The sequence below is a fragment of the Protopterus annectens genome, chromosome 13.part0 (genome assembly GCF_019279795.1).
Source record: "Protopterus annectens isolate FY-2018-M chromosome 13.part0, PAN1.0, whole genome shotgun sequence".
NCBI classification, from domain to species: Eukaryota; Metazoa; Chordata; order Ceratodontiformes; family Protopteridae; genus Protopterus; species Protopterus annectens.
Window position 1 is genome coordinate 395,090,866 of NC_056747.1, and position 24,085 is coordinate 395,114,950.

The 24,085-nt window shown below is 40.6% G+C and overlaps 1 protein-coding gene across 1 annotated transcript in view; it reads left to right on the forward strand.

Moving 5' to 3' along the window:
* Positions 1-993: 993 nt before the first annotated feature.
* Positions 994-24,085, forward strand: part of LOC122787359 (mucosa-associated lymphoid tissue lymphoma translocation protein 1-like) — a 584,376-nt gene continuing 561,284 nt past the window's right edge. The window contains exon 1 of the mRNA XM_044054015.1: positions 994-1,225. The gene's annotated coding sequence lies outside the window, so the exon portion shown is untranslated. The remainder of the gene's footprint in view (positions 1,226-24,085) is intronic.

The window sequence follows — 24,085 nt, forward strand, 5'->3', positions numbered from 1 at the left end:
CTGATTAAATTTGGCATTTCATAAATGATATTTTTTGGGGCAAATAAATTTGAACTCAGAGATAATTATTGCTTATATGCACTATTATCTAAGATCAGGCCTTGTAATACTTTTTTGGCCTCGCCCACCTAAACTATCTTGTTTAGTAGATTTTCCTGTGAAGAAGCTTTAAGGTTCATTGTATAACCATACCAGCCAAATTTCCTGATCCAGTGATCGTACTGTTTGGTTTAGTAAAATCAAATAGTTTATTTTATTTATTTGTTTGTTTTATTCTGAAGGTAGCACTTGGGATAGGAATCTCCTTTTTGCTCCATAGTCATTGTCAGCATGCTTAGCTACACAGTGCAGCTCAGCTGCTTTATATTCTCAGAGAAAATATCACTGCCTTTCCCAAACAGTTGTTACGCTTCTGACACCACAATATGTTAAGCATGTTTTACTAAATTTCAAGAGTACTTTTATCAAACCTCTTTCTCTCTCTCTCTCTTGATTTTGAACAGAGAAGTTCCTGTAGCTTTAGTGCTTGCTTGCATGCATACTCACACTGCTTTATAACGGTCTTCTCTAATATACTTCTACCAGTGTATTGCTGAACAGGAAATTCACATATTAGGTTGCAGTGTAGATAGGTTGCACCACATGAGCCTGGAATACTGTGTGATATCTTTGTATTTAAATACTGACCAATACTGTTTTGGACTAATAAAACTCTTCTAGAGTAAGCTCTGCAGTGCCAGACAATCTCTTCATTTTAATGCATTAATACCCAAAAGTCAGTTTTTAGAAAGAGGATGGGAAACTTCAAAATTTAATGTGCATGAGTCTCTTTTGTGTTTGACATTTAGTGCAAATCATGTTTTACGGCTTCCATTCAGGAAGTTTTTCACCACTCTTATCAACAGTGATCAACAGTGTTTGCTTTTTTTTTTTTTTTGGGTTGAAGAAGTACACGCCCCTCAGCATAACAGAGTACTGTAAGCAGGTTTTCAGGCTGCAAGCTGTGAGGAACTTGAAATAGGAAAATGAGAAGCTAAAGCATTCTAAACGAAAAAAGGCTTTAGTGCAACCAAATTTTAGAGACTTCCTTCCTTTTCTATCTTCTGTTTTCGTAGTCATAGTCTGGTCAGACTATAACACAGAGTGCAATAAGGTTAAACCTGCTGGCCTGAGATCTTAGTATTGTATGCTAAAAGTTGTCTTATGTTTATAATCTTTCAGTAAGGTAAGTGCATTTTTATTTTACTGAAACCTCATCTGTAGTTACACTAAATTGGCAATGTGTATATTTTTGCTAACCAAATAATTTGTCGAGTGTCTGTTCAGTAAGATATAATACGCAATGCTTTATTTCATCTCTCATCAACCCTTTTCTTTATGTACGGTCATCTTGTATAATCCCAGGGTCCAGTCACATAATGGACTGCAAATGAAACAATATGACGGATTCAGGCTCCTGAAATCAGAAGCAAGAGTGCCCTTGATAATTGAAAAAGAGGGGAGTAATACAAACCAGAACCCGACCATACACAAGGAACTGCATGGTGGATTGAACCATATCATGCATGAAGACATGAGTTAAGGGACAGAACCCTGCTCTACATCAGGAATGTAGAGGACGGAACTCTGACATATATGAGAACATGTTTAGATGGCTGAATCCTATCATGCGTGAAGACAGTCTTGTGCTGTGAAACACACGTGACATTCAGATGCATGCTGCTCAGTTTGCACGGTTATTGCGCTGAACAGATGAATATGGTGAGGTGCAGCATCTTGCTGCAATAAATGTTTCCCATTGCATGATTGTTTCCTTGCATCATTGTTGCCACTGAAAATGCTGTAACAGACAGAATGTGATATTAAACAAAGCCATTAAATGTACTTTTTTACTGCAGTTTCAAAGCCCAGCCATCTGTGTGTTGAGACAATCCATAGTTCTTTTCTTACAATCATCTGCAATCATTCAGTTTACCTGAGACTTTTTTGAATAGTCCTTGTGGTGCTGAATGCTGGGTCATTATGCAATCCAGGTGCATGACTTTGCCAAAGAAAATGTCCAATTCATCTTTCCTCACCCCTGCTGGATACCTCTGCTGAGTTTGTAGTAACACCACTGTTAAGCAGCTGTCATGTGGCACTGAAGAAATGGAGTCGTGTCTGAGCTCTCCTCTGCTATTACCTTATTATTACACCAGTTAAGGTGATTAACTACCAGTCCACTCCTTGATTTTGTGCAGCACAGTGTTATTTCAATGCCACTGTACCTGCCCAACTAAACTCCTTATTGTCTGTAATTTATTTTCCTTGCGAGTTACATGTTGGATGCTTCTTGGTGAATACATTTCTGTCTCATCTATTTCTTATCTGTGGTGACATTGGTTCAGGAAGTAGTGTTCATGTGACTGGCTCAGGAGACAATTGACTTGGTTTTCATTTTGTGAAGACTACAAAGTTGTGGGTTTTGTCCCCACAACAGATGCTTGGATTCATATATTATAGTTTAAACATTATACTCTAATGCATTAGGGGACTTGCTACCCATACACATACACATGTACACACACATACGTGCATGAGCACACACGTGTGTGTTTGTGACACAAATATATATGTATATACACATATGTGTGTGTGTGTGTGTCTGTGTATGGATATATGTGTGTATGAATATAGTTTACTATTGAAGGGATATCGTGCAGTGAAAATGCATTGTTATAATAAGACATTAATGTCAGCTCTTGAACTTCAGAGATCTGAGTCTGGAATTTCAGTCTGCAATGCTACGCAATTTCTGCTTGTTTGGTGTTTTATTTTGGCCCTTTTCTTTTGTGCAAACCAGGTATCCTACAGTTATAGATTCAATCCAAAACATTACAAAGAATATTAATACATGTGATTAGACCTTGCTATGTAAAAAAAAATTACTTGTAAAAGGACAACTGTTATATATAAAAGGGGGAAATATTTAATTATTTCTGTAAAACTTTTTTTACATTCTACATTTCACTTAGTGTAAGAAGGCTTGTTTTCTTATATACAAGACTTCTAAACAAATTTTATAATTAATTTTGTAACTAATAGCTCATGGTACTAAATGAGCTCTACTGGCAGTAAGAATTTAAAAGACTTTTTTCTGGTGTCTTGCAGAACATTGAAGCTAGAATCATAATGTGAATGTGTTAGGCTGATTTTAACACAAACGCTTAATAGATTTCAAGACCTGGAAACAGTTAAAATCAAATCATAGTACTGTGTAAGGAAATGGAAACTTTAAAAAGCTGAGTATCTTTATTTTGTCAGTCAAACATGATTGATGGAAGAGGGAAATAATACTGCTTCTGCAAACATGTCTGTACAATAACCAGGTTTAACCTGAAAATGTTTTACTTATGGTATGACTTGATGATGTGCCAAGTGAGGATGAAAGCTTGTATTTCATAAACATTTCCTGATTGTACAGTGTAGCTGTGTTGTTTTTGCTTGATTGCTTATGTTTTAGTGTACTGGGTTCCTGTCTATTGTTTTGTGCTGCCTTTGACAATTGAAATACTATGACAAATCACAAACTTTGCTCTAAGGAAAGCAAATATAACAGTGGGACTGGGCTAGAAATGTAATAGTGCAGCGTGGGGAATCTTGTTAGGAGTCCTACGCCTACAGAAATCATTATTCTCCATGCAGAGAATACAATAAGCTTGCCTGATTAATGACAAATTCTGCTGGACCGATATTACCATTAATTTTCACTTCAAACATACCTCTCAACCTCTTAAGAGTAAGAAATCTGGACAAAGCCAAAATTAATGGGAGACAAAGGTCCATGAATAGGGACAAATTTTAAATATTGATCTTACAAACTTAGAAAGTTGATAGAATAACTGGTTTTGTGTTAGCATGAAGTTTTTTGAAGCCTGAAACTCAAATGTTTGTCATTATTTTCTGACTACATTATTTAATGACTTGCAGATGATTTGCCAGAAAACCACAATTTTATGAAAAAAGGGACCAAAATATGAAGCAAAAATTTGGACATTCTGCTAAAAATCTGTACAGTATGACTTCAAATGTCTTGGGCCCAAACCTTGTGCTAACAGTCTTTTGTGCTGTAACTTTTGTTGCTCTCTTCCTAATAGTATATAGTATTATACCAATAAAGTAATGGATGTAGGACAACGCAATGTGGAGAAATTGGAAAAAAGTCTGACTTGTCAAGTTTTCACTTTGCAGAAGTGGTAGATCATGGCATTCTTCATGGACTCCTGACCCCCCTCCATGTAGGGGGGGGGGGGGCCCTCACCTCAACTAATGTAAACATCCTGTGTTGTAGCAACTCTTAAAGGGAACAGGACATATCTCCATGGAATAAACTGTTAAAAAGGCTTTCTTCTTGACCAATACTAGCTGATAGTGACTTTAAAACTGAGCCATGAATTACTTTTGTTGAATTCCAGCTGTAGGACATTAAAAAAAAAAAAAAAAAAAAACACTTGTCTTCTTATATACAGGACTTCATAAATCTCAGTGGAAAGTGGAAAGCACCTTTACTGACTGATAATGACATTTAAGTTATAATGGGCATTCATTATACCATGTAATCTCTCAGGAAAAAGACACTGAATGATGATGGAGAGAGACTATTACCCATTTAATGGGGAATGTGCAAGTGAATATTTTGTGCAACTGTTTAGAACTCGTATAAAAAAAAAATAAAAAATAAAAAAATCTTTTTTTCTTTTTTTATTTGCCTTTTTTGATAGTATGTGTCACCAAATAGAGTTGCTACAAGGGCTAATATTACTCAACGTTTTGCAAACCTTGTACATTCCTACTAGGAATCAGAATGCAATCATAGCTCCTTTTTGGGGGAAAAAGTCAAGCTATTTGTCTTACAAATGTTTTAGTATGACAAGTTAGTGTAAATGAATTATTTAAACTTATGCAATATATAAATTCCATTTCCAGCTTTTTGAACCAAAACTCACACTGTTAATGCAGTAACATTTGTAGATCTCAAACATTTTAAACGTTTTGAGAAAATAAAGTTGGAACAAAAGTTTGCAAAAAGGAAAGTTTTAGCAACAATTTGTTGCATTGTGCTATTATGCATTATCCATACACAAAAGTGCATTGTTAAAGGACAGACCATCAGGGCATTCAGGCTTACTGATATCCAGAGATAAATCAAGGGCCTGCAAGACAGATCTGTGAAAACAGGATACTTTAAGGTGGGGGGGTGTATAACTGATTAAGTTATGAAGGAAGTTTAATCACAAGAGAGCATACTCCCCAAGAATTTTAATCTACCTGTAATGAGACTTCAGAAAGAGCATTATTAATGATTTGCAAATATATAATAGATTCCAAAGACATAAAAATGTTATAAATAACAATTGATAATTTTAATTAGGGAAAATAATTTAAAGAAACAGTGCGGAGTTCACTCTTCTTTACATATAAAAAGAATAGTAACCTTAAAAACTTCCTAGAGAGCAAGTCTGATGTTTGGGGAACCACAATAATCAGTCAATGAAGTCATGGTGGTGCCTGCAGTCGTTTTTTTGTTCATACTGCAAGTATATAAGTAATAGTTATTATTATTATTATTATTCCAAGTTGGGTAAATCCATTGGGACTAATGGCATTTCAACTGTAATTCCACTAATGTGGTTTATATACCTGAATGTCTTACATGCTTTACTTTTTATGTAGGTAGGAGCATAGAACGTTAGGCCTAAGAATGTGCAAGCATGCATATGTAATTAGAAAGAAGAATTCCAGCAATAGTCTGTACAAACATCCTATTATGTTTGCCCAGTTTAAGTAATGTATGTTTAAGTGTTCGATTATATTAATTTAGATGCTAGTGGGATGACACTGAATCATTACCAAGAGAGTATTTTGGAAGACACACCTAAATGCATTCAAGTATACCTGGCTTAAATGAAGTAATTACCTTCAAATGTATGCTGAAAAAGACAGACAGACCACTTAAAGTGTTTCTAGGTTCATAGGTTACCAACAGGCAAAAGACTAGTTAAGCCTTAAGTGTAGCCACTGCAGTCCCACTGGTGCATCCAAATAGTTAATCTACATATCCATAAGTGATCAGAAGGCTAGGTATGAGATCAATTTTTGGTTTCCCATCCATTCACTTAAGTTAAAGAGCTGAAGATAGTGAAGTGAAGGATGTGATTTACTTTACAGGCAGCAGTAGTTTGTACCAGAGGTAGAGAACTGTTTGGGAGAGATATCTGTCACTTGAACAAGTCCTATTTATGTTGCAGATTTAGGTCCCTTGATCATGTATTTGTGTTACTATCAATTAATTAAGACTGAGTTATTTACTGCTTTGTAAGCCAGGTATAGGTTGCCAATTAAGAATCTATAGGTGATAGAGAAGAGAAACAGGGCTTTTAGATCTTCTATGTAACACAGGAGCACATGCCTGAGACTTTTGGTGAAGAACTTTTGGAAATTTTCAAGATGGGTCAGGTATTTGAACAGGTACATATTGAAAGGTGCGTTATTTTCTAGTATGGAGCCGATAAGGGATGAGTAGGGAGAAATTATAACCTGGTTTGAGTAAGAGGAAATGCCCTTACTAATCAGATGGGTGAGGTAGAAGACCTTCCTAATGACTATGAAATATGTGGTGGTCAAAGAGCAGTTCATTATCCATGAAAGTGTCTAGGTCTGTAATGACAGTGCATTTATTAAAAGAGGGAAGTCTTTATGTGGTAGGCATGTGTGTTCCTGTTTCATAAAGTGTACAACACTATGTTCTGGTATTTAGGTTTAAGCCATATTTCTTGACTTCATAAGTTTTTTCAGGTTAGGTCCAAGTTTCATAAAGTGTACAATACTGTGTTTTGGTATTTAACTTTAAGCCATATTTCTTGACTCTACACGTTTTTTCAAGTTAAGTCCAAGTTTCATGAAGTGTACAATACTATTTTTTGGTGTTTAGCTTTAAGCTATATTTCTGACTCTACAAGTTTTTCCAAGTTAGGTCCAAGTTTCATGAAGTGTACAATACTATTCTTTGGTGTTTAGCTTTAAGCCATATTTCTGGGTCTACACGTTTTTTCAAGTTGGGGCCAATGGGAGAATCCATGTGCCTTCAAGGGAGTTGATTATGGCTCCAAGCTTGCAATTGTCCATGAACTTGGCCAGCCAGAGATCTTTAATGTCAGATTTGACATCAGAAAAGTAGATGCCAAATAGACATGATCCCAAAAAAGATCCCTGGTGTACAGTACAGGTACCAAGTGTCTAGAATAATAGAGTGTCATCATCTCCAGTAAAATCATGTCTATCAGTGAGACAGTTGACAATCTGGGGGGTTAAATAGGGATTTATATTGGATTTGACTTGTTTTCTTTATGATACCAGCCTGTGGTACAGTGGCAAAAGCCTTAGGTGAATTGATTTAAGCTGCATGTTCAGAGTTACCCTCTTCTAGTACTTCTCATAGGATCATAGGAGATTACTAGGCTATCAACCCTGATGTCATTTTAATCCTACTTCAAAGAAGTCAGCTGGATTATCTAGGCATACTCTACCTTTTTTTTTTCAAAATCAAATTGGTTAGAGTCTTGGTGTTGTAGGTTCACTACATCCCTGTTTATTAAGGCCCATGATAATGTGTCGATCATCTTGCAAATGATGCTGGTGAGGCTATGATGGGTATAGTTGCCAAGGTGGGGACGTCTTTGGGGAAGGGAGCTAAGCTACTGTAGCTGTTTTTTAGGCTTGTAGTACATGTAGAGTAAATAGAATGTGGTTAAATAGTTTAAGGAGGAGGTCTGATAGAAGTGTTTTGTTTTGACCAGGAAGTAGCCCACTGGAGAGATTATGGACTAGATATTTTGTATTGGAAAGTTTGGAGGTGACAGAGTGGAGAGACTGATGTTGAAGTTATCTGCAGGGATGCTGGCTATATCCTATATAGGTATTATTTCTGAAGTTCTGTACATAATTTCATAGATTTTCATCAATTTTATAGATAATCCAAGGCCATTAAGTCTTATGACCTTTCACACCTTGCCTATACCCTCCCTTATGCTGCACCACCTTTGTCCAGGTGTGCCATATCAGTCAATTTCATAGTATATCTGCGGATACCCATCAAGCCATCAAGGTTATGCGTAAAGGGAGATAGTGAGTCACACTGCTTAACACTAGGGATGCTTATTGCATAGGTTTGAGAGATGTTAAGTTATAAATTTGTCCCTCTACTGTGTTTTATTTATGTGTTGGTGAAGTTATATGCCCTGGTTCTAGTATAAGTGGAGATATCTGATTTGTGGATATTTGAGGTCTAGGACAACTGGGTCTTGTTGCTACAAATGAAACGAAGATCTCCACTCAGAAGTCAATAACACAGTAAATAAAGGGACATTGCTACCATCCTGTCTTGGTAGCTCATGGAATTTTGGTCTATAATCTTTTTGGTTAGGAACCTTTGGTTGTTTACCAAAAGTAATGACAACACACTTTTAAGCATTTAGATTGAGCCCATTTTTAGTACACCAAGAGTTTGCTACGGAGAGTTCATTCTAGAGTGTTTGAGTATAGCAGGATGAGTGAACAACAGCCCCTATTTTGCAGATGTCTACAGACTTTGTTTGCCAGATATCTTGGCTGCTGCTTGGAGATCTGAGAAGTAAATACTAAAAAGGAGAGATCCCAGCACTGATCCCTGAGGGACACCACTGGTCAATGTCATGCTTTCTAATAAGGCATCTGCAACTTTCACTCTGTAGGTTTTGTCTGTCAGGCAGTTTTCTATCTATCTTACTACATCTGGGTTAATTTTGAAAGCATTTAGCTTCTGCATGATGCCAGCATAGGGAATGGTGTCAAAAGCACTGGCCAGCTCAAGATACTCCATGTTTACTGGATGGCCACCTTTTATTTTTACAGCCTTCCTAACCCTTTCAATGAAGTTTTTCAGATTAACTAGTTAGGATCCACCTTCTACAATGTCAAACTTATGAAGGTCAAGCCTAATAAGATTTTTGATATTGTAGTTTATGAGGTCAATTATAATATATCCAATGACTTTGTAGATGAGGCTTGTAAGGCTTATAGGTCTGTAATTTCTCAGGTCGATTGTAAGACCACCTTTACGAAGGTACATTTCCACAGCAGTGCACCACTAATCAGAGTCAAAACCAGTGGTTAAACATAGGTGAAATAGTTTAAGGGGTGTATCTGCAAGGACATGTTTAAAACAATTAAGTAACCAGGTATATATTGTCAGGTCCCATGCAGGAAGTATTCTTGGTCTTGGTTAGCACTTCTAGTAAATGATCTTTAGAGATGACTGGGGCAGTAAGGGATTCAAATATTTCAGGGCTTTGGATAGAAGTCTGATGGGTGAAAACTGACACTAAATTTGTTTGCAAGGATATTGGCAATGTCGACTGGATCATAATAGTTGTCATTATAAATAAGTTCAGAGCAATACAAGGTATTTTTTTCTTGGTTTTCTAACTTAAAAAAATAATGATTTACAGTTACATTTGGCTTTAGAGGTTAGCCTAGGTTCATGGGCTCCTTTAGTGTTCTATAATTTTTGTAATGCTTTCGAAGAGAAGGTCTGGATTTACTAAATAATTTAAGGAGTTTCTTTCATTTGTTGTGCAATTTACTTATGATGATGGACCTCCTAGATGGCTTGTTTTTGAATTTCCTTGTGATACTTGGTTCTGGTAGGGACTGCTAGCTATGTGCATTTTTTCCTAAATGAGTGTAGAATTCCTTAATAAAGCTAGCTGCTGTATCAAGGTCAGGAGAGGTGCAGTCATAAGTGAATATTGATATTTCATCATTGTAGTCCTTAAATTCAATTGAGTTTGCTGCAGGGCCTTTTGGGATTTTAAAGGACAAGGTCAAAAGTTTGTGGTTAGACTTCACTGGGGAATTTGATACCAGAGGAATAGTGCAAGAAGCAGTCATATTCTTAGGAATCAGATCAAGAATGCTGTGTCCTCTTATAAGTTTACTTACAAAGTGCTCAAGAGACTTTTGTTTTTTAAGTCTAGAAGGTTTTGGGCATATCCTATTCTGACGATATAGGTGACCCAATTTATTGACGAGGTAATAAAATAATCAAAATGATGGAATTTTTGCTAATAGGGAGGTAATTTAGAACATGAAGGGATCTTATGTGCTCATCAGGGGACAAAGAAAGTGTTCTTTAAGAAAATCTGTAGTTCAATTAGTTCATTTTCGAGGGCCCTAGGGGTATTCCTGGAGGTAATATGTTCCTTGGCAAATATGGTAACTTCACTAGTGTTGCCATTGGGTCATAATGTATGAAAAATGCAAAACAGTGGTATAGAGATAGATAGATAGATGGATAGACAGATAGAGAGAGCACTTTCTTTACATTTAAACTTAGTCACATTATACATACCTGTCAACTTCTTAGAGCAAGAAATCTGGAAAAAGCCATAAATAATGTGGGACAAAGGCCCAAAAATAGGGACAATTTTAAATATTGCTCTTACAAACTTAGAAAGTAGATTGAACAACAGGTTTTGCATTAGCATGAATTTTCTGAAGGTTATGGAGTCTGAAACTCAAATGTCTATCATTATTTTCTGACTTAAATCTTCAATGATTTGCCAAAGATTTGCTAGAAAAACAGAATTTTATGAAAAATAGACCAAAAATATGAGGCAAAAATCTGGACATTCTAAAATGAATCTGTACAGTTGAGAGGTGTGCTTAGTAACTATGTAGACCTGGAGGTTTTCCAAATGCAGGATTGCCTCAAGAGCAAGTAACTTATTGTTTAGACTTTTGTCAGTGAGTAGAGAGGAGGGACTGCTATGCTAGCTGTGTTAGAATGTCCACATAATGGACTCTGCAACCCCCCCCCCCAAATAATCAGTATGCTTAAACCTTGGAATAAGAGGTGTAGCCCATCCCCAGTGAAGCAATTTGGACTGTTGACCATCTTGTCCCATGATAAAACATACGGGATCCACCTTGAATGAAGCCAGTTATCTTTTCTTTGCATTTAGCCATCATTTGAAGTGAAGGAAGGACTCCACTCAGGATTAGTGTCTACTACTAATTAGAGAATATCTTATGGTTATCCTTTGCTGACAGCAATTTCTAGTTTGTAGTAATCTCTGTAGGACTTGATCTTACTTCTGAGTTATTTGCTAATCATGTTAAGGTTGATCATGGCACACTGAATTTTTGTTCTATTCTTTAGGACTATGACCTGTTTCCATTTATTGTAGAGTCTGTCTATAGCTGAGTTTCACTAGAGAAATGTATTTCTAAATTTAGCATAGTATTTGAGACAAATAGGAGCAGCTTTTATGCAAGAGCTGAGATGGATGTGTGCGTATATTTTATATATATATATATATATATATATATATATATATATATATATATATACTTATATGTATCTGTATGTATATCTGTGTTTCTGATAATACACTTTAGCGAAAGTGCATATTAACGACTATGCACTTTCGCTAAAGAAATCAACATAAAAAAAATGCAAAAAAAAAAAAACATTAAACAGTGCTATGCAGGGGGGCAAGCCCCCCTGCACCCCTCATACCCCCTACTTTATTATTCTCACTCCAAGATCGCACTACAGTGGGGAAAAGGGAATATTCCCTTATCCCCACTGTACCATGATGTCAGCGATAGCTTTGTTAGTTGTATATCAACACTGTACGTTGATTTACAGCTAACGGTGCATGAAAACTGCATGCTTTCTTTAATTTCCCACTCCCCATTTAGCAAAAGTGCATTTTTGATAAAATGCACTTTCGCTAAACTGTGTCCGCCGAAACACAGTTTCGATAAACCGTGTTTCGACATTGTGACAGTGACCCATGTATGTATTTATATATATATATATATATATATATATATATATATATATATATATATATATATATATATATATAAACTTTGGATATATGCAGTGGTATTTGCTATAGGATATTCATGCAATGTGGGGGGGGGGTAGTTGTTCAGCTATTTCAAGTTATCATTGAGCATAAGGAAATTGCCTTTGTAGAAGTCTCTAAAGAGAGTTAGGTTGGTCATTGGCCTGGTCTGGGACCATACCATGAATAAACAACACAGTGTGCCAATCTGCTATTGAGGGTATTACAATGGGTATGGAGCAGACAGAGACTGATGGAGGCAAGGGCAAGACTGTGTATGGTGGTGCCTCTAGTGGGAGGAGTATTATCTGACTGAGGTGTGCAGTGAGCATATTTATTTGTTGAAATGTAGATGTGTCAATTTATGGAGGGGTAGTTAAATTCACCAAGAAAGATGGTGTTTAGGTTACTGGAGAGAGACATATGTTCTGCAATTTGCAGGTGTCATGGATGGAGTTCCGTCACTGGCCAGGATGTGATATGAGGTCTTGTTTATTGATGTTAGGATATGAAGGAGTTTGAGATTGTTGTCTTTGTTGATTAGTCTAAAGCTGATGGTATTTCAAATAAAGAAAGTCAGACACTTTGCAGGGAGATTACATCCTTGCAACAGGTGATACACATGCACACCTGCAGGTGTCACCAATGCAGTGAGATAAGCTGCCCCTCTACCCCCAGAATAGCTGGTTTATTCTTCGTCTCAGTGGGATGGAAGAAGAAGAAAAAGAAAAAGGTAAAGTATAAGAAATGACAACTGCTTTAGTTTGCTGTGACTGATCTGCTAAATCCCTGTTCTGCAGTGATGTGATATGATGTAATGGCTAACTATGACAGAAATACTAGAACCTGTGCTTTGGTTATACACAGCTGCAGACTTTTTTAATATGCTCTAGTTTTAAATTTCATAAGTACACTTTTTAATACAGTAATAGAAAACTCCAAGTAAATATGAAACAAGTAGTTTGTTGGAAAGAGGAAGAACAACTTGCAACATTTACCACTGACCAATGTTTGCACAAGGACAGCCTCTCAGAGAAACTAAATAGTTTTTCAAACAAATTATGGGCATAGTGGAAATTCAAAGATGTGCACTTAAAACACACACACAAACACACACACACACACACACACACACACACACACACACACACACACACACACACACACACACACACTACTTTGTAAGCTGATAGAGAGATGAAGCAGGTGACTCAGTTCTACATGTAACATAGGATGTCATGACGAGTGTTAATTATGGATTTGAATGAAAGAGAAAAGAACTGGAAAGCTAACACGAGTGTACTTCAGTGTTATGTTATGTACAAGCTGGTGTCTTGCAACTGTGCTGCTGCTCAGAAGGGATGTCACTGCTGAACCTAATGCAGTTTAGTAATGTAAAGAAATGCCAATGCATCCTCCTGATAATGCAGGTTAGTTTGAACTAGCTGCAGTAACTGAAATTGAAAAAAAAAAATCTCCAGTGGAAGACTGATGCAGTTCTTTATTTTGCATGAATCCAGCCATGTAATGGCAATTTGGCCACTGTTTATGATGCAGTCTGCTGTAGTCATCATCATGGGTGATCCAGTGTGCTAAGAATGCACACAAGCTGCAACATTAGACATGACATAGTATACGGTTATTGAACAATATCATATGGGGGACTTTTGAGGATGATTGTTAGCCAAAGTAATAGGCTGCCCTTCAGTTGCTCAGTACTTATTTGTTTGGATTGTATTTGCTGAATAATATCTGCTCAAGGACATGTTTTGTCATATGCGTTTCAAACTACATGTTGTAGCATTGTATGTAGGATTACTTTTAAGTAAATGATGCTTAATCTGAGATTACAGCATCTCAGAGGAAGAGCAAGACCTGCTTTATTGTTTTTACTCTAAGCTGCAGTAACCTTAAAATTAATAATAAAGTAAGGAGGTATGAGGTGCAGGGGGCTTGCTCAGTGCAGAAACATAGGGCCGGATTCACGAAGGCTTGCACGGAGTCTAAGAGTAGAGTAAGACTCCATGCAGCCAACATGTCCGCCGAGCGATCCAGGAAGAGCCGGTAAGGGCATGTAACAGAGCTCCTTAAACTAGTCCTACACGGACAGGGCTTGGATATGCAAATAACCTCAATTGCAGGTGAAAGCTATGCAAATGAGGTAAATTTGCGATCCAGGAAACCTGAACCTGTCCGAGTAGGAGTAGTGTTATTTGCAGAAATGTACTCAGTTGATAACTGAGTACGGTTCTGCAAATAGCAAAACGGAGCCGTGACAGCTGCAAAAAAAACATGCATTTACAGGAGGAAGCATGCCAATGGCCAAAAATACAGCCATTGGCAATGGAAAGTGATTCAAAATAGAAATAACATAATTGTTTTTTTCATCCTGATCTCCGGGGTTTAACCGTAGCGCAGCGCCCCGCAAACACAAAACCAGAAAATTAATAATTAACATCCACAAATGTGGAATTTATACCTAAAATGAATTTACAATGCAAGTGAATGGCAGGCTGAAGACAACATGGCCACTGAGTAGAGATTGCTAAGGGGGGAAGCTCAGTCTAAGAGATGTAACCAAGCATTAGTAAGCAATCCTTTGCAAATGAGAGTTAGGATAGTGAATTGCAAGTTTACATAGGAAATGAGCACAGTCAGTGGAGTGTAGGAGTAAGATAAGGGGAATAACAGAGTAGAAGATAGGTGACATCACGAGGGGGGTATGTATGAAAGGAGTGAAGCTCATTGGAGCAAAGTGTCATGTGTCAGCCGACAATTGCATATTATTGAAAGAGGTGTGTCAACAGGTAGGCCAGGTAAAGTCAAGAAATGGAAGGTGTATGCCGTGGATAACACCAAAGTTTCTTGCTGAGCGTGCATGCGCGTGTGTGTGCACCAGTAAACCCGAGTAAGACAGTCTGCGCGTGTGTAAGCATGTGTGCGTGCGTGTAAGCATGAGTAAGCATATGTAAGGCTGTGTAAACAGTTGTAAGCGCGTTTGCACTGGTGTGCATGCATTTTAACAAGAATAAGCAGGGTTTTAGTCCATGTAAGCATGTGTGCGCACGTGTTAGCTGCTGTGCGCGTGTTTGTGCTTGTGTGCGCAGCGCTCCCTCTCAGGAAACAGAAAGGAAAAAGGAAGCACACCAAATAGTAGGGAAGTTACCAGGGAGTACTAGCAGAGCTAGCAGGTGAAAACAATCAGAATCAGGCAATTACCCAGGCAGAACACTAGCCCAGCCCAGCACTTAAAACACTGCAAACAACAGTTCATTATGTTTCTCTCAAGCGAAACTGCAACACTGCAGTAAGCTAATAGCAGTGAAAACTGAGAAAGCTGTACTGAGGCAAAAAATGTTAGGGGCTGCCATTGCTGTTATAAGGCAACATATGCAACATGCTGAGGGTGGTGATGATGCAAATGCTGCTGGACAACCCACAGTGAGGAGACAGAGAAGAGTGTACAGGCCCAGGGTAACCAATAGGGGCTACATGAGCTGGAGATAGTGGAGCGCTGTAGAGTGGACAGAGACCTCTTGCAGCAAATTGTTGAGCTGTGCAGGCCACGCCTCACATACAGAACCAACAGAGGGGAACCCATCCCAGTGGAAACTAAGGTATGTGTTGGCCTAAGAATATTAGCAACAGGTACCTTCCAGAGACCAACTGGTGATATGATGGGAATATCACGGGCATCAGCATCCAGGGTACTGCACCAGTTCCTGGATGCCATGTCAGTAACCTTAAAATGAATAATAAGGCATGGCAGCAATTGGATTACAATGTTTCCCAATATGTGTCATGCATGCACTACAGAACAAATCTACCCTGCACCTGAACAGTCTGTTGAGCCTCACCCACTCCACAGGGGCTGGAACCGTCGAATGTGTTACAGCAACATATGGCACTCCCACAAGTGTGGGTGCACAACACACCATGGGAAATATAGTCCAGTAAGCCTATAAAGTCTGATCTGCAAGGCCATGGAGTGCATCATGGCTGAAGTCATAAACAGGGCTATTGGAAGCTGACAAACACACAACTCTACCAACTGTGGTATGTTCATGTGCAGATCATGGTTCCCAAACATGCTACACCATTTGCAAGGCAGCCACCCAGGACATACATCACTGAACAGAGCTACACATGTCCCACAAAGACTTTGCATAGCTCTTCATCAGCATCACAGACACATGTCGTATTCACAAAACCAACAATCTGTGCATAGATATGTGTTGACATATGAAGGGATGTCAGTGTGTTCACAGATAGATCACACAAGGTGCAACTCACAGGGTCCTGTTCAAGCTGTTGATACCTGCTGACCCACATGGATCATTCCTGGGCTTGCATAAAAGAAAGTGCACACACATTCCCATGTCCAGTCTGATGTCAGCATCCTACAAATATACCAGGAGAACAGAAGTCACCCAGTAAAGCATATAGCATGCTGTGTTAATGTGTATCTCTCTAGTATCATAACATAGTTAGGTAGGGGTTTGAATCCTGCAAGCGCTGACAGTGTGTATATGTGTGTGTGGGGGTGTGTGTGTATGTGTGTGAGTTCCTTTGAGAGGAGTAGCCATTCTGGAGACTGGGAAAACACATTAAAAGAGGTACATCCCTCTTTGGAATGTCTGCTGATGTCAGCATCTTACAAATATTCAAGGAGAACAGAAACCCCCCAGTAAATCATATAGCGCGCTGTGTTAATGTGTATCTCTCTAGTATCATAACATAGTTAGATAGGGGTTTGAATCCTGCAAGCGCTGACAGTGTGTATATGTGTGTGTGGGGGTGTGTGTGTATGTGTGTGAGTTCCTTTGAGAGGAGTAGCCTTTCTGGAGACTGGGAAAACACATTAAAAGAGGTACATCCCTCTTTGGAATGTCTGCTGATGTCAGCATCTTACAAATATTCAAGGAGAACAGAAACCCCCCAGTAAAGCATATAGCGCGCTGTGTTAATGCGTATCTCTCTAGTATCATAACATAGTTAGGTAGGGGTTTGAATCCTGCAAGCGCTGACGGTGTGTATATGTGTGTGTGGGGGTGTGTGTGTATGTGTGCAAGTTCCTTTGAGAGGAGTAGCCTTTCTGGAGACTGGGAAAACACATTAAAAGAGGTACATCCCTCTTTGGAATGTCTGCTGATGTCAGCATCTTACAAATATTCAAGGAGAACAGAAATCCCCCAGTAAAGCATATAGCGCGCTGTGTTAATGTGTATCTCTCTAGCATCATAACATAGTTAGATAGGGGTTTGAATCCTGCAAGCGCTGACAGTGTGGGTATGTGTGTGATTTCCTTTGAGAGGAGTAGCCTTTTTGGAGACTGGGAAAATGCATTAAAAGAGGTACATTCCTCTTTGGAATGTCTGCTGATGTCAGCATCCTACAAATATTCAAGGAGAACAGAAACCACCCAGTAAAGCATGTAGCGCACCGTGTTAATGTGTATCTCTATAGTATCATAACATAGTTAGGTAGGGGGTTGAATCCTGCAAACGTTTTGTGTGTGTGTGTGTGTGTGTGTGTGTGTGTGTGTGTGTGTGTGTGTGTGTGCCACAGGTGGTCAATGCAGTGTGGGATTTGCTTTTACTATGGTATGACATATGATTAAAACAGTATGTGCATTGCACACATCGGGTATCTGTGTGGCAAATGAATATGTGTACATGTGACCTCAATCAGTACATAGGTGTGAAGCCTGCATACTACATGAATACATTTGTTTCCTTTGACAGATTGTGCCACTGCTTCTCAGATCATAGGTCACATATGTATGTATGCAACAAGCCCGGCCACTGTAGTGATCCATGGCCAAGGTCATCTGTGCCACACACATGACACGTACTATAGAGTACTGTGAGTGAGGGTAATTGCCTGGGGTATGTTTCACACATGTTCATACACAACAACGACTGGCAGTAATGGACAGTCATTATAGGTGTACAACAGCCCTGTGGATATGCATGCAGGCCCCTAATGTGTTATGTGAAACACCAATGGACCCCACGATACCTATGGATATGTTGATACCAAGGGACAGATGACATAACACGTGTCTGTCTGTACACATTAGTACCCAACATACATGTTGAGGGCTACCTCCTATGTGGTACTGTTGAGATAGTATGTCTAGTAAATGTGGGTGACTATGCCATAGTTGGCTGACAACTATACAGCATGTATTGGACAACAGGTATCTGTCTGTATGATGCCCTTGTGTAGGATATGCGTCCCATGCAGGGAATGCAGTGTAGGCCAATGCATGCATTTCCAGATGTGGATGGACATATCCCTAGTGTGTTTGCATGTACCTAAGAGGGCTATGTGCCACACAGGTGTAGTCCCAGGAATGTGTGGCGGTCAGTACCACTGGTTACTGTTATAGTATAGTACCGGAAGGATCCAACTGTTACTGAGTTCCCTACAACTGTGTGTCATTTGTCAGGACATCATCTAATGATTGGTTATAGTCATGCTGTTGAGGTGGTGTATACTACCAGACTGCAGATCATTGACAGATATCAACAGTATCACCCACAGCATAGTGTCAACCCATGTCATACATACATGTGCACCCATGTTAGTACATATCTGTAGTAGAATGCATACTGGCGATCGAAAGATACCATGAGATGTTAACAATGTGTACAACAGGGTGTATCGCACATCCCACGTGTCCACTATGCACGTACATGCAGTGCGCACACACCATGTTCACATATGTACACCTGCTAATTTGTAATGCACACATCACACACATACTGTCCACTCACTAACACATGCTGGCAACACTGTACACTTCAGCCAAGTGGCACATGGGTGGACAATACATACTCAGACCTACACTGGTGTAAACAATGCTACAATTACTATCAGAGCTGTGATGCATAATGCCTGCTCAGATATACCTACAAGGATATCAGTACACTTTCCTGTTTGCAACGTGCTACTATTGCTACACTGCTATAATGTCACCCTGTGCATCAGAACCATGTTAGCCTATTCCTGCATCAATGTGACAGATGACAGGAGGTGGCACAGGTGTCATCATATGCACAGGGTGTGTTGTTGGTTTGCCAGAGCCCGACATTGACCCATCCAATCGACATGTCTGTGTGTGTGTGTGTGTGTGTGTGTGTGTGTGTGTGTGTGTGTGTGTGTGTGTGTGCGTGTGTGAGGGACAACAGTACAGCATGGGCCAATGTTCATGTAATGTATGTGTGAGCTCTAGTTGTTTGGTTAATGTGTGTGTGTTTGCATGCACACAACTCCACCATGTGGCTGCCATATATGGGCAGTTGTGGGACAGCCACAGACTGTACCTGCTAGGCCGTACAGATCACTGTCTCTGGCCATGGACATGGTACCTGTGCCTGGCAGGGGTGCTACGGGCAGTATCGGGTACCAACCCTGACTGGGTGCTATCATCAGAGGCAGAGGTATGATGACTGGACCCATGTCCCTGCTGGGACTGGCCAGTGCCACGTGCATGTGGTCTAGTAGGACGGTCAATGGACAGGCCAGCACCAGCATTGCTGGGGCTGCTACTGCCACTACGGGAGCGGCTGTGATCCGTGGTCTGTCTGTGATGACTGCCATCTGATGCTGTTGCTGGCATGCGTCTGCGTCGGCTTCCCATCCATCCTGCATGGTCCTGGCTCATGGCTAACACATTGTGGAGGACATCTAATGTCTCCCTCCAATGGCTATCAATGACCCCTGTGTAATTCCGGATGGCACCGGCAAGGTCACGGATGCTGTCATTGATAGCAGTGTAATGGGCCCTCTGCACCCTTAGTCCCTGTCGGGTGTACCGTTCTATACGTGCCTGTACCTGCATTACAGCCCGGAATATAATGGCGGTTGTAATACCTCTGGGGGCACATCTGCCAGGGGCAATACATCCAGTGGTGCTCCCCCAAGAACCCCTGGACATCTGCCTATGTGGTACCATTCCAGTAATCTGGCTATGGCTGCTGTGAGGGGATGCACGTGCCATGGGTACCACACTCTCCTGGTCAATGCTGACTGTATGCTGTCCCTCAGCTAAGGCCATTGGTGATGAGGGATGTATTGGCAGTATGAGTGTGCGCATAGATGGGGTTGAACGCTGTATACTGTCGATTGGTGGACCAACGACAGATCCTGACAGACCTTCCTGTACCACAATACATGTCTCATCATCTCCACTATTAGTGGCAGTGACATCAGGTTCCCTGCTGCATTCAGTCACCCCTAACTCAGCACCTGTGGAAGGAAGACAGGAAACACACTTCACAATCTGTACATGATGTTAGCACACATGCACACATGAGCACATGCACACATGCACACATGCACACATGCGCACATGAGCACATGAACACATGATCACATGCACACATGCACACATGAGCACATGCACACATGAGCACATGCACACATGCACAGATGCACACATGCGCACATGAGCACATGTACACATGCACACATGCACACTTGAGCACATGCACACATGAGCACATGCACACATGCACACATGCACACATGAGCACATGCACACATGCGCACATGCACATATGCACATATGCACACATGCACAGATGAGCACATGCACACATGCACACATGCACACATGAACATATGAACACAAATACACTTCTCACCACAGCACATACACACACACACACACACCAGCAATCCAACACATACACAATAGTGGGTGAAGGTGGGTGACAGTATCACAGGGCAAACAGTCACCTCACATGTGTCAGCATGCAGAATATGTGTTGCTCAAGACCATGCAGTGTAAGTGTTGACGGCCCTATTTAATGACATTATACATGGCTGTGATGCATGTGTGTAGTTGTTCAGTGATTGACTACACCCTGGAACAGAATGTGTACATGGACACAACATTGCTGTGCAAGTATTATCTGCTCTGCAATGTCCTGTGCACCATCACTCAATGGTATACATACCATGGCTGCATGTGTTATCTGTGTGACACATAGATTGCCATGTCTGCTTACGGTGTCTGTGTCCATAGCGAATAATAGTGGGCACAGGTGTAGCAAATGCATGCAATGTACAGGCATGGGATGAGTGGTGCATGTAGACGTGAAGTAATCCCAGTGCTCGACATGGCCATTGTACAGTGGTTATGGTGAGTGTGGGACATATTGCAGATATATCGGTGCCAGCCATGACATGGCATGCTACATGACTGCATTAAACACCACACACACCCAATGTGTGTCATGTGACCTATACACCCAATTCCAGGACATATATGTGACTCTTTGTACAGATGGCGACAGCTGTGCATATTGTGTATGCTGGCATATGTAAGCGCACACACAACATGCTATGCATATTGTGTATAGGTACATATGTTTGCACACACACAACAATGAGGTGCAAAGCAAAGACCGCTATGTGCAGTACTGTGGTCACTGTAACTGGATGGGGTGTACTACCATGTGCCATCATCATCATCATCATGTAACTTGTGGTCACTCATGGCTACTACTGTGTGACAGATCACCACCTAGCATGCTGTACCTGAACTGCAGTGATGTGGCTAAGTCCACTATTACATAGCCACTTTGTACATGGGTGTATGAGGTACCCAATAGGGAGCATTGCCTAACATGACTGTGTTATGTGTTGAAGAGTGTTGCACAGCCCCATGATAGGCCTCTACCCCTGAGTTACATCATGTGTGTGTGGATGACATGTGGGATACTGAGGTGTGACCTTACAGTGGGTGTGTGGTTACGCCATATGTAGCATGTCTTTGCGTACTGCGTATGATAAATGTGTTATGTTGTGTACAGGTGTTGCAACTATGCCTATCCAATGTGCAGTTCAGGGTTGCCACAACTGTGTCTTATGCTCTGTGTATTGCATGTCAGTGAGGCAGCTACTGACATTACTGAGCTGTGCAACATCTTACAGCAAACATGCATGGCATGCATTATGAGTAGGTGTGTTACATGTACATGGCCTACACCTCACCTATGACATGCATATTTCATTACCAACATTGCAGTTATAACGCACTCACCAGCATGGATCGGCTGCCCTGCTGTCACACCAGAGGGACCTACGAGAATATGAGAGAGTTAGTCAGCGGCCACAACTGTGGCATTGCTACAGTGGGTATGCTAAACTGCAGTATAATAACAGTCAACAGTCACAGGTGTAGAGATATTATTTGAAATATCAGTATTGCACAACACTAGGCAGCAGAACTGCTAAACACACAGTGCACATCTCACGTAGACATAATCTAACAGTACAGTTAACTGTCATCTACAGATAGGGCATGTTACCTGCTTGCTCCAGGTGGACGTGCTGGGTGGCTCCGGCCTCCATGACAACACATGTCAGAGGTTGATGTTGCTGTTGTCCAGGAGCCACCATGCCTAGGAGCAGCTCCTCCACTCTGGTGAGGGGGGGATGAATGGCCACCCCACCACCTGTGGCATGCTGTTGTCTTTGGATATCAGACGCACACTGCCAGACATGTCTAATTAAATCACTGCAGTGATGGCATACCTGCTCATATGTCCGGTTATGCATGCCTATGTCATTTACCCGACAAACAAGTTCCTGCCACAGTGCAGTCCGCTCCTGCTGGTGCTGGCTGCTTCTGGAGAACAGCATCGTGTACTGCTGCAATAGGCTTTGTAGTATCACCTCTTCCTCATCTGCTGTGTATGATGGATTGCATTGGTGGGCCATCTGGCTGAAAAAGATATGAACAATATGTGTGAGTGAGTCCTGTGGCACACTTTACACCTTTAACCACAGATATCACTTTACTAACATATATACCATCCTATTGTCTGTCAGAGGTTACACACATTCAATACCACTTAGTGGTTCTCAGGCCAGAACTAACTAACAGTGTCTGGCACACTCTGTATATCACACCACTATACAACAGTACCTGACACACTGTTTGTGACACATTGCGCAACCTCAAGACAGGGGTGTATATCACACCAATGCACAAACAGAGATGTCATCCATTGCAATGGATGTAAAGTACAGGTAGAGTAGTACCAGTCAACCACCCTAGTCATTGATGCCATAGCCCTGCCTAACAGATGTGTACAGTTGTTACTATAAGTGGCATACTGCTGTAACAGAGTATATATGTTGCTGGATACACACGTATACCCTGTAACACACATATGATTGCAGCCATTGTACAGGCATGATTACACACACATCAGACAAACATACAACACACCACTGTATGCCAACACAGATGAACATTACCTGTGTACCATACAGTACTGTGTGCCACTACTTACACACCCTTATGCCTGAGTTTTGTCCTCTGTGCAGACTACAGGAAACACAGATGACAGTGTTTCCAAGCAATGTGAACACACACCATACTGTGCTGTTTAGGCCTACAGCTTCTGGTAGTACTACAGTTAATATGGGAGTTGGATTCACCAGCAGTACCACTCACTAAGCATACATGTATTGCTTTAGCCTACAATGAGACACCACATTCGTCAACAAGGAACTACGTCACACCATATGCCGTACTACTATGTCTGCCTAACAGTACATTACACATCATTTGCTGTCCTCACAGCTAGGATAGACACTACCATGTCAGATACAACTTCACACTAAGCTATCACACCTTTACAGACCTTGCACACATTCAGCGTTGCACTTATTCAACCTCACATAGCAGGTATTGCATTGAGTACATGTGTGAGTGCATAATGTCATAGGTAGGTAATATGCTGTTGGCCCTAGGGCCTACGGCAGCCTAGCCATATGCTACCTAGGCCTTTGACACACATGTACTTTGATTTCACTTGCCCCTGCCAACCAGAACCACAGAGGTGTTTCCTGGGGTGTATTACCAACCTCCCACACAATCATTAGGGGTATTTATGACAACTGCTAAGGAGGAGCCTTGTTTGCTATTGCTAGGTGGTCTATTCTGGTGTATGGCATATCTCTGAGATGGGAACCTATCCCTCCAGCATGTGCTGTTTCGTGAGCTGACAAGGTTTAGGGCCCTAGAGCGTGTATCCCAGAGGGATTGTGATATGTTGCCATGGTGGTTGTCACCCAGCTATGGGTGTGACATACCTCTGTATGTTTGGCAGAGGTCACCTCTGTGT